Genomic DNA, 13912 nt, shown 5'->3' on the forward strand with positions numbered 1-13912 from the left:
GACAAGATCCCCGAACTTTGGCCCAATAGGCTGCCTGTCAAGTGACAGGCAGCCTATTGGGCCAATCAAAGTGCAGGGATCTTGTCCTACAAAGTCACTGAACCTGACAGGATCCAGGGTGGGACAATTGGAGCAGCTGTTTGTTTTGGGGTATCGCGAGTAAGTTAGTAGTGCAGGGTTCTCCCCAGGATCTTTTAGCTGGGTGATCCACCCGGCTAGTTTTGGTGAGCACCCGGATGTCATCGGCTCCCCTCCTCCTACGCTATAAGCAAAACTGCGCAAAGAAGCACCAACCTTGCATTCTTTCATATTGACCCATCCGGTTATTTTTTCATGCCACCCGGCTACTATTTCATGCCACCCGGCTGGAAAAAATTTCTGGGGAGAACACTGTAGTGCATGCTACAGCAGTAGCGTGCCTACTCTGAAAATTTTACTTGCACTGCCACACTAAGCAGCGCTGCTTGAGCAGTGTAGCTCAGTGAATCAACCCCTACTGATTTGTCTGTGAGCCACATGTAGCCATCAAAAGAGCCACATCTGGCTCCCGAGCCATAGCTTCCCTACCCCTGCATTAGAGCAATACTGAAGCCAGCCTGAAGAAAAAGTACCTCCAAGCAGGGGCGTAACTAGAGGGGAGCAGCCCCTGTGGTTGCAATGGGGGCTCAGAGTTGTGAGTGGCCCCCAACTACTAACCTTCCCTCCCTCCGATACACGGGACTATACTTCAGATCAGGTGGTTTTTGTGGCTACACTTGTTATGGGTGTGAAGATCTTGATGAATCAGCCCAAAAATTGTAGCATCCCTGGACCCTGGTGGAGGGTACACAGACTGCTGTTGTCACTGAATACGACATGAGAGGCAGCAGGAGGACTAAGCAGCACTTGGCGGCAGCACAGACGAAGAGTATGGCACCTCACTGGTGGCACCACAGCACGATAAATCAGCCCAAAAATTGTAAGTATGCATGGACCCTGGCAGTGGGAACACAGATTTAAGTATTAAATTCTAACATCATCAACAGCAGGAGGAGGACTAAGGACTCAGCAGCAGCACAGAAAGGCATGGCCCCTCATTGGTGGCACCACAGCACGAGAATTGTGCCCAAAAATTGTAAGCATCCGTGGACCCTGGCAGTGGGAGCACAGACTTTAGTACTTAAACACAACATACAACATGTTTTCCGGGGCCTGAGGCACATACAAACGGTCCCAATCATCATAATCATCATCACCTTCATCATAATAGAACTCTTCTCCTGACCCCCCCACCACCTCTGCCACCCCATCATCCCCAGACACAGACCCCCTCATTGTCCTCTAAATGAACTTGGGATGCTGGCCCGAGCCCAACCTCCTCCTCCACATCAGGCCCCATCATTTCCTCAATGGCAGCCATCAATACTCGCCCAGACACCGGACTGAGGGACACAACGCTCTCGTCCAGGGAGGGCTGCTGACCACTGTCTGCTGGGGTGGATGTCCCAGCTTGCATGAGGCATTGGCTGCTGCTGCTGCCGCTGCTGGGAGTGCTGCTCACAGCGGAGGTCTGTGAGAAACTCATGATGGGCTGCTCCTCCATCATCATGTCCATCAGTGCCTGTGAGTCAAGCTCCTGAACGACCACGCGGGTCGAGCCAAGGTGCTGAAAATGGGTGACACCGGTGTCGGCTGACTCGGCCCAGGCTGTGTTGCGGATAGACGCCTTTCTGCTGCACCCCCTACAGCTGAGTGCCCTCTCCCTGGCCGTGGACCAGTCTCAGAACTGGCGGAGGCAATGGCACTCCCTCTCCTGCCACACCCACGACCCCTGCCAGACATGTTGTATACTATGCACAAGATTTCAAGGTGGAGAACGTGTGCTGCTTTTTACAGTCAATACGTGTGTGGGCCTGGGGACAGACGGAATATAACAGGGGGCTTTTATTGATTTTTCAGAAAAGAACAAAAAAAATAACAAATGCGCAGGCGGCGCAATTCGCAAATACTGAATACAGTAATAGAACACGAAAATCATGGTCTGACTGCAATATGCGCACATCAAAGTCACTGACTAAACTTAGTGACTGAACCAGTGGCAGTGAATGCAACTAACTGAAGTTGATGACTGGGGCTATGAGCTGAATACAACTGTCAGATATAGTAAAATATAGAACACAAAAATTAGTGGACAGCAGTCTGCCTGCACTACTAGAACAGTACAATGTCACTGACTAAACTTAGTGACTGAACAGTGGCATTGACTGCAACTATGATTGGTTGCTAGGGCCTGGCTGGGGGGTCTATGATTGGCCCAGAGGCGTCATTTCCACCCAATCACAACCTATCTTATCATGGCTTTTTTCGTGATCACGGCCTGAATATTTGTATTTGTAATAGCTGCCTCGTGGGCTATTTCCTTGATCTAGAATTGATCACGGCGTCGAATACCGAAGCAGAATAGTGAAAAAAAATGCTTGTGAATCATGGCTATTCCATAACAACGGAAAATATCTGCCCATCACTGATTTGCGTTAATTTGACCGAAAATAGCTGTATAAAAGGATGCCTATAAATACACTTTTCATAGGTTGCTACATGATCAAATACTATCCTAAATTATGGAAGACAATTAAAGACTACTATTATTTATTTACTGCATGCTTACCGCTGTAATACTGCACGGTTTACCGCACTTTATGCATTTACCACACATTTTACCGCATGACCGTAAAGCAGAAAATCTTTCAGATATGGTAAAAAAAAAAGAAAAAAAAAAAGGGGAATATACCTCCTGAGGTATTTTATCTACAACAAAATATTTACCTCACACAGCTACCAGAATTGAGGCCAATAAGTTTAGGGCTGAGGAAGGTCAGGAAAGGTTGCCTCTGGTAGATTGGAAAGAACCTGCGCAGAATGCCGCCGGTGTAGTCACTTATTATTCCTCTCCGCTCTCCTGATCACGTCGGGAGCTTATCTGAACTTCCAGCTAATGTACATTTGATATCTGCATGAAGTGCTGCATTCAATCAGCAAGCAATCAGAACATTGGTATAATTACTCAGCATCAGTATTTATAGGTAACCTGAATAGAGTCAGCCGACTGTGAGCGATAGCCTTGCCGAAGTCATTTGCTGGGGAAAGTATAATGCTCAGGAGCATTGGACGGCGTGTGTTATCAGCGTGAGGGTAAAAGTTGCACAGACACCGTTCACTTCTCGAGAAATCGATGAGCGCAACTGATAGGAATCGGCTCACTTAAATGGATCCTGATGGAAAATGAATTTTTGAAATGTGTGTCCCCTCCCTGTGTTATCAATCTCAACACACTACTCAAGAGGACCCAGGGGTACAACCAACTACAAATTACCCCCCACGGTCATCCCTAACCGACCCCCTTCCCCCGGTAACCCTTTGATGGGGCACTCTAATGTTTGCACTCCTTACCTTGGTGGCCCTTACACAGGCCCGCCATCAGGGGGGTACAAGCGTGACTGCCGTCACGGGCCCGGGGCGGGCCTAGGGCCCGCAGCCTCGGGCCACCCTCCCCCCCCCAGGCATTAACCTCCTGAGAGGTCTTTTCCCACCTCCCCTCCCCCAGCGGCCGCCGCTGTTAATACCTTAGCAGCGGCCGCTTTCCCCTCTCCGCCGCGCGTACTTTCCAGCAGCATCTCCCGGCTGCTCTGTGTGAGGCGGCAGGAAGCATGGCTCGGTTCCCATAGTAACGGCGATACAGATCGCCGTTACAGGAAGCCGCTGCCATGCTTCCTGCCGCCTCACACAGAGCAGCCGGAAGATGCTGCTGGAAAGTACGCGCCGGAGAGGGGAGAGCGCCGCTGTTAAGGTAACAACAGCGGCGGGGACGAGCACCACCTACCCATACTGGGGCACTATACTGACTATACTGGGGCACTATACTGACTATACTGGGGCACTAAACTGGCTATACTGGGGCACTATACTTGCGCGCTATACTGGGGCACTGTACTGGCTATACTGGGGCACTATACTGACTATACTGGGGCACTATACTGGGGCACTATACTGGCTATACTGGGGCACTATACTTGCGCGCTATACTGGGGCACTGTACTGGCTATACTGGGGCACTGTACTGGCTATACTGGGGCACTATACTGACTATACTGGGGCACTATACTGGGGTACTGTGCTGGCTATACTGGGCACTGTACTGGCTATACTGGGGCACTATACTAGCTATACTGGGGCACTATACTGGCGCGTTATACTGGCTATACTGGGGCACTGTACTGGCGCACTATACTGACTATACTGGGGCACTATACTGGGGCACTGTACTGGCTATACTGGGGCACTATACTAGCTATACTGGAGCACTATACTGGGGCACTATACTGGCTATACTGGGGCACTATACTGGCTATACTGGGGCACTATACTAGCTATACTGGGGCGCTATACTGGCGCGCTATACTGGGGCACTATACTGGCTATACTGGGGCACTATACTGGGGCACTATACTGGCTATACTGGGGCACTATACTGGCTATACTGGGGCACTATACTGGGGCACTATACTGGCTATACTGGGGCACTATACTAGCTATACTGGGGCACTATACTGGCGCGCTATACGGGGGCACTGTACTGGCTATACTGGGGCACTATACTGGCTATACTGGGGCACTGTACTGGCTATACTGGGGCACTGTACTGGGCGTGCACAGCAGTCTGTAGGGGGGCCCAGGCTTGATGTTGTGTGAGGGGCCCCAAAATTTCTGATGGCGGCCCTGCCCTTACAATCTGAAAGTAAGGGTCATACAACAAAAGAATGCATTCTCTTGAATAGTCACCTACAAATACCTGGGTACCTCTGCGCGGTGCAGGTGACTATAAAAGAGATTGCATTCTTTTGTAACTAATACCTCGGCTGTAGGGATAGCAGTGGTTCCTGGATGATTGATGCCTGCTGTGAATGCATTTGTATGAACATGTGCATGTAAGTGTGCAAAGGGTTAACTGTCTTTGCCATTTTGCTGGCCACACCCCTTTTAACACCTCTAATAATTTATTTAAATGTCCTAAGTTGAGGTGATGTGCCTGGATCTATGTGTATTTTCTTGTAACTGCCCCTTGTGGCCAGGGTTTAATCCAGTGCACTCCCTCCTTCCCCTGTCTTGTGGCCACTGTCAGAATGTACAAATGGTGGTGTGTGCATGGTGCATGTGGATATATTCCATTAGATCCCTTGTGCGATTGGTATGATGCGCTATCTGTTCCAGGAGAGGATGCCAGGATACGTGTTCCTATTCTTTAGATAAGTGTGATGCAATGAATGGTTGCATCTCTGTTGTCTGATTGGTTGATAGCGATGAGGTTCCTGTGGTTCAATAGTATTGCATGGAATCATGGGAATCCTAATATCAAGGCAAAGAAACTTAGTTCCTGTTTATTTTTGTATTATTAGACAGTTTTGTAAAAGGAATTTAGTGTTTTCTTGTTACTTTCCTATATTTGTTTTCCATATTTCTGTAAATATTTTTTTAAGATCAAAAATACATTTTCGATGGGAAAATTGATGGAGCAGAGTGTTTTGTACACGCAGATAGGCATCCACTATAACAAGTTAGAACTCTTTACTGAGGAAAAACGTGCAGATATATATTATACACCACTATCAGGTAATGCAGCTTACTGACAACAGAGAGGAACACAGAATGAATACAGGAAATAACAATACCATAGAGATATCACCGTACATTACAGACAGTGGCATCTTGTGGTTGCTTTAATATACTGCAGTTTAAAGAGGAACTTTAGCGGAAAAGGGGAATAAAATAAATCAATACATCACAAAGTGAGAAATTAAAAAATAGAAGAGAGATCAAGAAATCATTGATATTGGCCATGCAATTTATTCATGTTGTTTGATCCACAAACAGCCAGCATGTAATCATCTTTACTACTGACAGACATGGAAAAAACAGACATCGCCAACTGCCATTATCTATAGCCACACCCACTAACATTGCGATAGTCTAAAAGGTTGTATTTTTAAAATAGATATACATATGCATAGAGGGAGAAACTGGTTTCTTGATAGCTGGAAACAGCTGTTATTTCCCACAATGCATTAAGGCTCACAGACAGAAAACTGTCAGGACCTAAGTCTGGAGATCACACTGTGGGAGTGGTTTCACCACAATATCAGCCATACAGACCCCCCCCCCCCCCCTCCGATGGTATATTCGAGAAAAGGTAATGATTTCTGTTGGGAAACGGCATCAGCTACTGTTTGGAATGAAGTTCAATACTTGGTTACAGTTCCTCTTTAAACACTTTACCCCCAGCGGTGCAGAAATCTCCGTCCCTTTTTCCATCCTTTCACCCCAGGGACGGAGATATCCGCACCTCCCGCGCTCCTGCCGCTGACCACGCTCCCGCCGCTCATGCGCGCGCTCCTGCTCTTGTGCATGCCCCCGCCCGCTTGCCCGGAGATCAATGAACGGGAAAAACTGTTCCCGTTTGTTGATCTAAGCCCATGCAATGATCAGCTGCTTCTATGAGAAGCAGCGATCATTGTAAAATAAAAAAAAACGTTTCCCAGCTTCATAAGACGCTTGCAGGTCACATAAACAAAAAAAGTTACTGTGGCCATCTTGTGGCCAAATAGTAAAACTACACCCTAAAGCATTTTTCCTATATAAATACAATAGTTTTACACTAAAAATTAACTCATTACCTCCCACACTCCCCAATTATAATTTTTTTTGTAATTTAAAAAAAAAATTACAATAAAAAAAATACATAAAGAGTTACCTTGGGGACTGAACTTTTTAAATATTTATGTCAAGAGGGTATAACACTGTTACTTTATAAACTATGGGCTTGTAATTAGGGATGGATGCAAAACTGAAAAACATGCACCTTTATTTCCAAATAAAATATTGGCGCCAAACATTGTGATAGGGACATGATTTAAACGGTTTTATAACCGGGACAAATGGGCAAATACATTTCATGGGTTTTAATCACAGTAGCATGCACTATTTAAAAACTATCGTGGCAGAAAACTGAAAAATAATAATTTTTCCTACATTTTTTCCTATTTTCCCATTAAAACACATTTAGAATAAAATAATTATTGGCATAATGTCCCAACTAAAGAAAGCCTAACTGGTGGCAAAAAAAACAAGATATAGTTAATTTCATTGCGATAAGTAATAATAAAGTTATAGGCGAATGAATGGAAGGAGCGCTGAAAGGTGAAAATTGCTCTGGTGCTCAAGGGATAAAACCCCTCAGTGGTGAAGTGGTTAAAGAGAATCTGTATTGTTAAAATCGCACAAAAGTAAACATACCAGTGCGTTAGGGGACATCTCCTATTACCCTCTGTCACAATTTCGCCGCTCCTCGCCTCATTAAAAGTGGTTAAAAACAGTTTTAAAAAGTTTGTTTATAAACAAACAAAATGGCCACCAAAACAGGAAGTAGGTTGATGTACAGTATGTCCACTCATAGAAAATACAACCATACACAAGCAGGCTGTATACACCCTTCCTTTTGAATCTCAAGAGATCATTTGTGTGTTTCTTTCTCCCTGCAGTTCTCATGCACTGAAGTTTCAGGCTGCTCTTTTTTCTCCTGCAAACAGCTTTGCCCTTGTCTGTAATTCTTCAGTATGTGAAAGCCCAGCCAGCTCAGAGGACGATTTATCCAGCTTGTAAAAGATAAGAGAGAAGAGAGAAGCTGCTCTAATCTAAATAATACACAGGCAGTCTGCATAGATGGGCCTGGAATGGGGAATTCATAGCAGAACCACAACACTGAAGAACTTGGCAACCTTCCAGACACAGGCTGACAAGTCTGACAAGAGAGAGATAAGTTGATTTATTACAGAGATGGTGATAGTAAAATGTGCTGCAGTAAGCCAGAACACATTAGAATAGCTTTTGGAACTTGTAGGATGATAAAAAACAGGATGCAATTTTTGTTACGGAGTCTCTTTAAAGGACAACTGTAACGAGAGCGATATGGAGGCTGCCATATTTATTCCCTTTTTAGCAACACCAGTTGCCTGGCTGTCCCGCTGATCCTCTGCCTCTAATACTTTTAGCCATAGACCCTGAACAAGCATGCAGATCAGGTGTTTGTGGCATTATTGTCAGATCTGACAAGATTGTCTGCATGCTTGTTTCTGGTGTGATTCAGACACTACTGCAGCCAAAAAGACCAGCAGGGCTGCCAGGTAACTGAATTTTTTTTAAAGGAAAAAGAAATATGGCAGCCTCCATATCGCTCTCGTTACAGTTGTCCTTTAAGTAATACTGCTGATAATTCTGACACAGATAACAGCAAATATTTGAGCTCAGCATTGCTAACAATCAAGTTTCCCCGATTTGTGTACATAGCGTGAAGCAGTGCAGTGCCAAGCAGAGGTCTCTGTGTGGATTTGGGCAGAGGATCATCACTGTCGGAAATAACTTTTGTATTGGGTGACCTGCTAACAGAAATCCCACAATGCCGCTGCACAGTAATCCACAGAGGTCAATTCAACATCTGCTTCCCCTATTTGGAGCTGGTTGTGGATTTGATGCAGCAGCTTATTGCGTAGAGTCACTTCCAGTGCTGTCTATATATAACCGTCGTGTCCAAAGCCAGAGACACTAGAGAGAATCCTGCAGCGGTGTACAGCAACATTCTAGCAGCTGGAAAGGCTGCCAACATTTTGCTATTTCTCAATCGCTTCACAGACCCCTCCTGTACTTTTAAGCTACATTCACACTGGTGCTGTGCGGCATAACGGACGCTCTGTAACGCATCTTGCGGCACGGCAATGCACCACCTATAGCAACGTTCACAGTGCGGCAGGTGCGATGCGTTACAACTATGATCATAATCTGATAATTACAATTACGTGTCAGACCACATTTCATGTAATTTTTCACAATTGCGGTCATAAATAATTACAGTTTGGACATGTTGCGTAATTTTGTGCCAACTTTAGCGGTTATGCTATCTCCACCATGGGACCAGTGAGAATTAAGGTGGCCATACACTTATATGTTTGCAACAAATTCGACAATCAGATAGATTTCTGTCAGATGCCTGTCAAGTCGAATCTGACAGGAATCTATCTGATGTGCGCCACACACTAGGAACAGATTTCCAATAGATTTCAGAATGAAATCTATTAGAAATCGATCTAAATGCATTATAGGATGCAACTCTATGGGCCATAGAGCTGCTGCCAGCAGCTGATCGACCTAGTTTTTCCATCCAGTCAGATAGATCAAATCGATCAAAATCGGCTGCAAATCGATCGATTCTATAGAATCAAATTGATCGATCGATGGCTGAAATCGACCAGTGTATGGGCCCATTAAGGTTAAAAAAATAAAAATTTTCAAAAAGATCTTGTAGTTTTTGAGAGAATCGATTTTAAAAATGTAAAAGAAAAACGTTTTTAAACTCAAAAAAGGACAGTTTAAAAAACATTTTTCCTTTTGCATTTTCAAAATCGATTTTCTCAGAAACTACAAGGTCTTTTTGAAAAATTCCTTATTCCCACTATTAGGCTTAAGTGGGAATACATAGCAATCTTTGTGATGATAAAGCATGTGTGGGGACCTCGCTATGATCCACTAAGGTCGGCACAAAATTATGCAAAAACTAAAAGGTTCTAATTTTCAAAACTATATTTATCAGGCACCCAAATTTTTGCTTTTGGCACCCAATAACTGATATTTGCATTAGCGCCTATGGCGGCGCCTAAATCGCCCTTTAGCTGCGGGTGCCCATATTTCCTACTTCCCTTAGTAGGACCACTACCACAAAAAAAATAAAAAAAATAAAAACAGGTTTATACCCACTATAAGATCTTAATTTCTTCCAGAGTAAGACGCGCTATGAATTACTTTTCTCCTATGATGCTGTCACTTACAGGTAGTAAGATTCTGACAGATCTGACAAGTTTGGACTAGTCCATCTCCTCATGGGAGATCCTCAGTGTTGTCACCATGTGATAAATGTCTAAATGTAAATCAGGGAGAGGAAAGATTTTACTGTGAGCAAACGCTGACTAAATCATTTATACATAAATATTGTAAAAATAAGGACTTTTTTATTACATTATTTTCACTGGAGTTCCTCTTTAAAGCTGGTCTACCTGCAACTTGAACTAGGTATAGATTATATAAGGTATAGATTAAGGTATAGATTAGAGGTGCCTACACTCTATCCTCTATGCAATCAAGGCATTTTGTATTGACCTGATGAAGCGGGCCATGACCCGTGATACGCGTTGTCAGATTGCTTTTTGAATAAAAACTTTTTTTCCTGTTGAGCTGGTATCTATAGCTTCTGGATTAGGTAAGACATTACCTCTCTTTTTATTATATAATTTTTTATTTGCATTTAAAAATACCAAAATAGAACATACACTGGGTGCCTCCATCCTACCCATTACCAGTCAGACCTCCTTTGAAAGTAATAGCTTTGCAGTTTTTCTGGAAAGTCTGTCGTACTACAGGAGAGCGACCGTCCAGTATCCAGCAGGACCTGGAGTACCGAGCAGTGCTACAGGAGAGCGACCATCCAGTATCCAGCAGGACCTGGAATACCGAGCGGAACTACAGGAGAGCGACCATCCAGTATCCAGCAGGACCTGGAGTACCGAGCAGGGCTACAGGAGAGCGACCGTCCAGTATCCAGCATGACCTGGAGTACCGAGCAGGGCTACAGGAGAGCGACCATCCAGTATCCAGCAGGACCTGGAGTACCGAGCAGGGCTACAGGAGAGCGACCATCCAGTATCCAGCAGGACCTGGAGTACCGAGCAGGGCTACAGGAGAGCGACCGTCCAGTATCCAGCAGGACCTGGAGTACCGAGCAGGGCTACAGGAGAGCGACCGTCCAGTATCCAGCAGGACCTGGAGTACCGAGCAGGGCTACAGGAGAGCGACTGTCCAGTATCCAGCAGGACCTGGAGTGCTAAGCAGGGCTACAGGAGAGCGACTGTCCAGTATCCAGCAGGACCTGGAGTACCGAGCAGGGCTACAGGAGAGCGACCATCCAGTATCCAGCAAGCCCTGGAGTACCGAGCAGGGCTACAGGAGAGCGACCGTCCAGTATCCAGCAAGCCCTGGAGTACCGAGCAGGGCTACAGGAGAGCGACCGTCCATTATCCAGCAGGACCTGGAGTACTGAGCAGGGCTACAGGAGAGCGACTGTCCAGTATCCAGCAGGACCTGGAGTACCGAGCAGGGCTACAGGAGAGCGACCGTCCAGTATCCAGCAGGACCTGGAGTACTGAGCAGGGCTACAGGAGAGCGACCGTCCAGTATCCAGCAGGCCCTGGAGTACCGAGCAGGGCTACAGGAGGGCGACTGTCCAGTATCCAGCAGGACCTAGAGTACCGAGCAGGGCTACAGGAGATCGACCATCCAGTATCCAGCAGGACCTGGAGTACCGAGCAGAGCTACAGGAGAGCGACCATCCAGTATCCAGCAGGACCTGGAGTACCAAGCAGGGCTACAGGAGAGCGACCGTCCAGTATCCAGCAGGACCTGGAGTACCGAGCAGGGCTACAGGAGAGCGACCGTCCAGTATCCAGCAGGACCTGGAGTACTGAGCAGGGCTACAGGAGAGCGACTGTCCAGTATCCAGCAGGACCTGGAGTACCGAGCAGGGCTACAGGAGAGCGACCATCCAGTATCCAGCAAGCCCTGGAGTACCGAGCAGGGCTACAGGAGAGCGACCGTCCAGTATCCAGCAGGACCTGGAGTACCGAGCAGGGCTACAGGAGAGCGACCGTCCAGTATCCAGCAGGACCTGGAGTACCGAGCAGGGCTACAGGAGAGCGACCGTCCAGTATCCAGCAGGCCCTGGAGTACCGAGCAGGGCTACAGGAGGGCGACTGTCCAGTATCCAGCAGGACCTGGAGCACCGAGCAGGGCTACAGGAGAGCGACCATCCAGTATCCAGCAGGACCTGGAGTACCGAGCAGGGCTACAGGAGATCGACCATCCAGTATCCAGCAGGACCTGGAGTACCGAGCAGAGCTACAGGAGAGCGACCATCCAGTATCCAGCAGGACCTGAAGTACCAAGCAGGGCTACAGGAGAGCGACCGTCCAGTATCCAGCAGGACCTGGAGTACCGAGCAGGGATGGTTAATTCCCTGCAGGAGCTGCCACCCACCTTTGTGAATATATATCTACCGGTATATAAGTTTATCCTCCCTCCCTATTCCTGACGATACTGCACCATTGGGCTCCCGGTCTCTCCCTACTTCTCGCCCAGGAATTCTTGGCCCGTACAAGAATCACCAAAAGGAAAAAAAAAACCCTATATCAATCTTTCTTGTTCTTGCTACTGACGAAAAACATCACCCCTATACTTCCACTTTATTTACTATACAAGTAGTGCGGAAGAGGAAACAGAAGCCAGGGAGGGGCTAGAAGGGGATACGACCATCATTCATGTACTATAATTAGACAAATACACAAAGAGATGGATAAACTGCCCAGGGAAGCTTAACGGACCATTAATTCAGAGACCATAAACACAAATGTGATACAAAGACTCAATGAGCAAACCGGGATGCCCTTCCCTGACTGTGCCTAGCAGCATTCTATGTTAAAGCGGACAAGATCTCAGAACTTCCTCTCTGCTCTAAAAGATACGCAACAGCATAATAACCTTTAAAGAAAAAAATGTCTGTTACAGCTGATACAAATCTTGCAATAAATGTGCAGTGTGTCTACTTCCTGCTTTCATGGAAGCAGACATGGTTAACATCCTCTGTTTACCAATTAGCCGCTCTGCCGTGGCAGCCAAGCAACACAGCTGAGAGATCAAATTACATTGGTAATTAGTTACAGATGAGGGGGAATTAAACAGGCTAAACTCTCTAAATACATACAGGGGGCATATCTCCACTTAATGACTTTGGACTTTTGGTTGTTTCAGCTTTTCTTCTGTTACTACATACTGTATATCAGACAAGGAAAATACATTTTATTTAACTAGATAACCTTTGCAGCAGCGAGGTACAATAAATGTGTTATCAGGGCCGGTTGTAGACTTTTTGCAAACTTTTTGCAACTGAGGCAAGATTGTGAGGATGCCCCCCCTCTGATTCACTGACCATCATGGCTAGCCGTCATCATTGCAGGCTAGTAGTAGCTGTAGTGCGGCAGCTGACAGGTTAGGCAGGGGCTAGGGGGTGCAATGTCCAGGTGGTCGTGATTATAGACAGGCGGCGGAAGGCCAGGCGCACTCTTCAATTCCTGATTCTGCCTACCGTCACCCTCACACTTCCGCCTGAGGAAGCTGCGTCACCCCGCGTCATGGGCGGTGCAGCCCTGTGTGTTATTAACAGAGCCGGGACAAGGTCCTCCAGCACCCAAGGCTGAGACAGTGCGCCCCTCCATCCCTCCCACCCCAGCCATCACACACTGATTGCTATTAGAATAAGAGGGGCCCCAGGGCCCCCAACCCCTCCAAACTCCTTAACCTCTTGTTATCTGGATTGCAGTCACTGCCATGTATCCCCTTTTCTAATTTCTCTCTGCTTGAAACACAATAGGGGAATGATAGCTGAGTGAGTTGTGCGCCCCCTCCTACACTGCGCCCTGAGGCTGGAGCCTCTCTTGCCTCTGCCTCGGCCCGGCCCTTGTTATTAAAGTGTATCTGGAGTGTATCTCAAAAAGTTGGGAGGTATGGGTGGGAATTAGCATCACTATGTGGGTGGGGACAGAGGGATGAAGGAGGGCCCCTAGTGGGCCCTCTCTGGCTCAGGGTCCCCGGTGCCGTCGCAACCTCTGCATCCCCTATTGCTATGCCACTGTATCCTCCCCAGTATAGGTAGCCAGACTAACCCTCCAGTATAGGTAGCCCCCCAGTATAGGTAGCCAGACTAGCCCCCCAGTATAAGTAGCCAGAC

General features: G+C 46.8%; 1 protein-coding gene across 3 annotated transcripts in view; it reads right to left on the minus strand.

The window, feature by feature from the left end:
- KLHDC8B (kelch domain containing 8B) overlaps positions 1-13912 on the minus strand; it is a 199627-nt gene that overhangs the window by 181511 nt on the left and 4204 nt on the right. The gene's annotated exons all lie outside the window — the stretch shown is intronic.

The sequence above is a fragment of the Hyperolius riggenbachi genome, chromosome 9 (assembly GCF_040937935.1).
Source record: "Hyperolius riggenbachi isolate aHypRig1 chromosome 9, aHypRig1.pri, whole genome shotgun sequence".
In the NCBI taxonomy this organism is placed as follows: Eukaryota; Metazoa; Chordata; class Amphibia; order Anura; family Hyperoliidae; genus Hyperolius; species Hyperolius riggenbachi.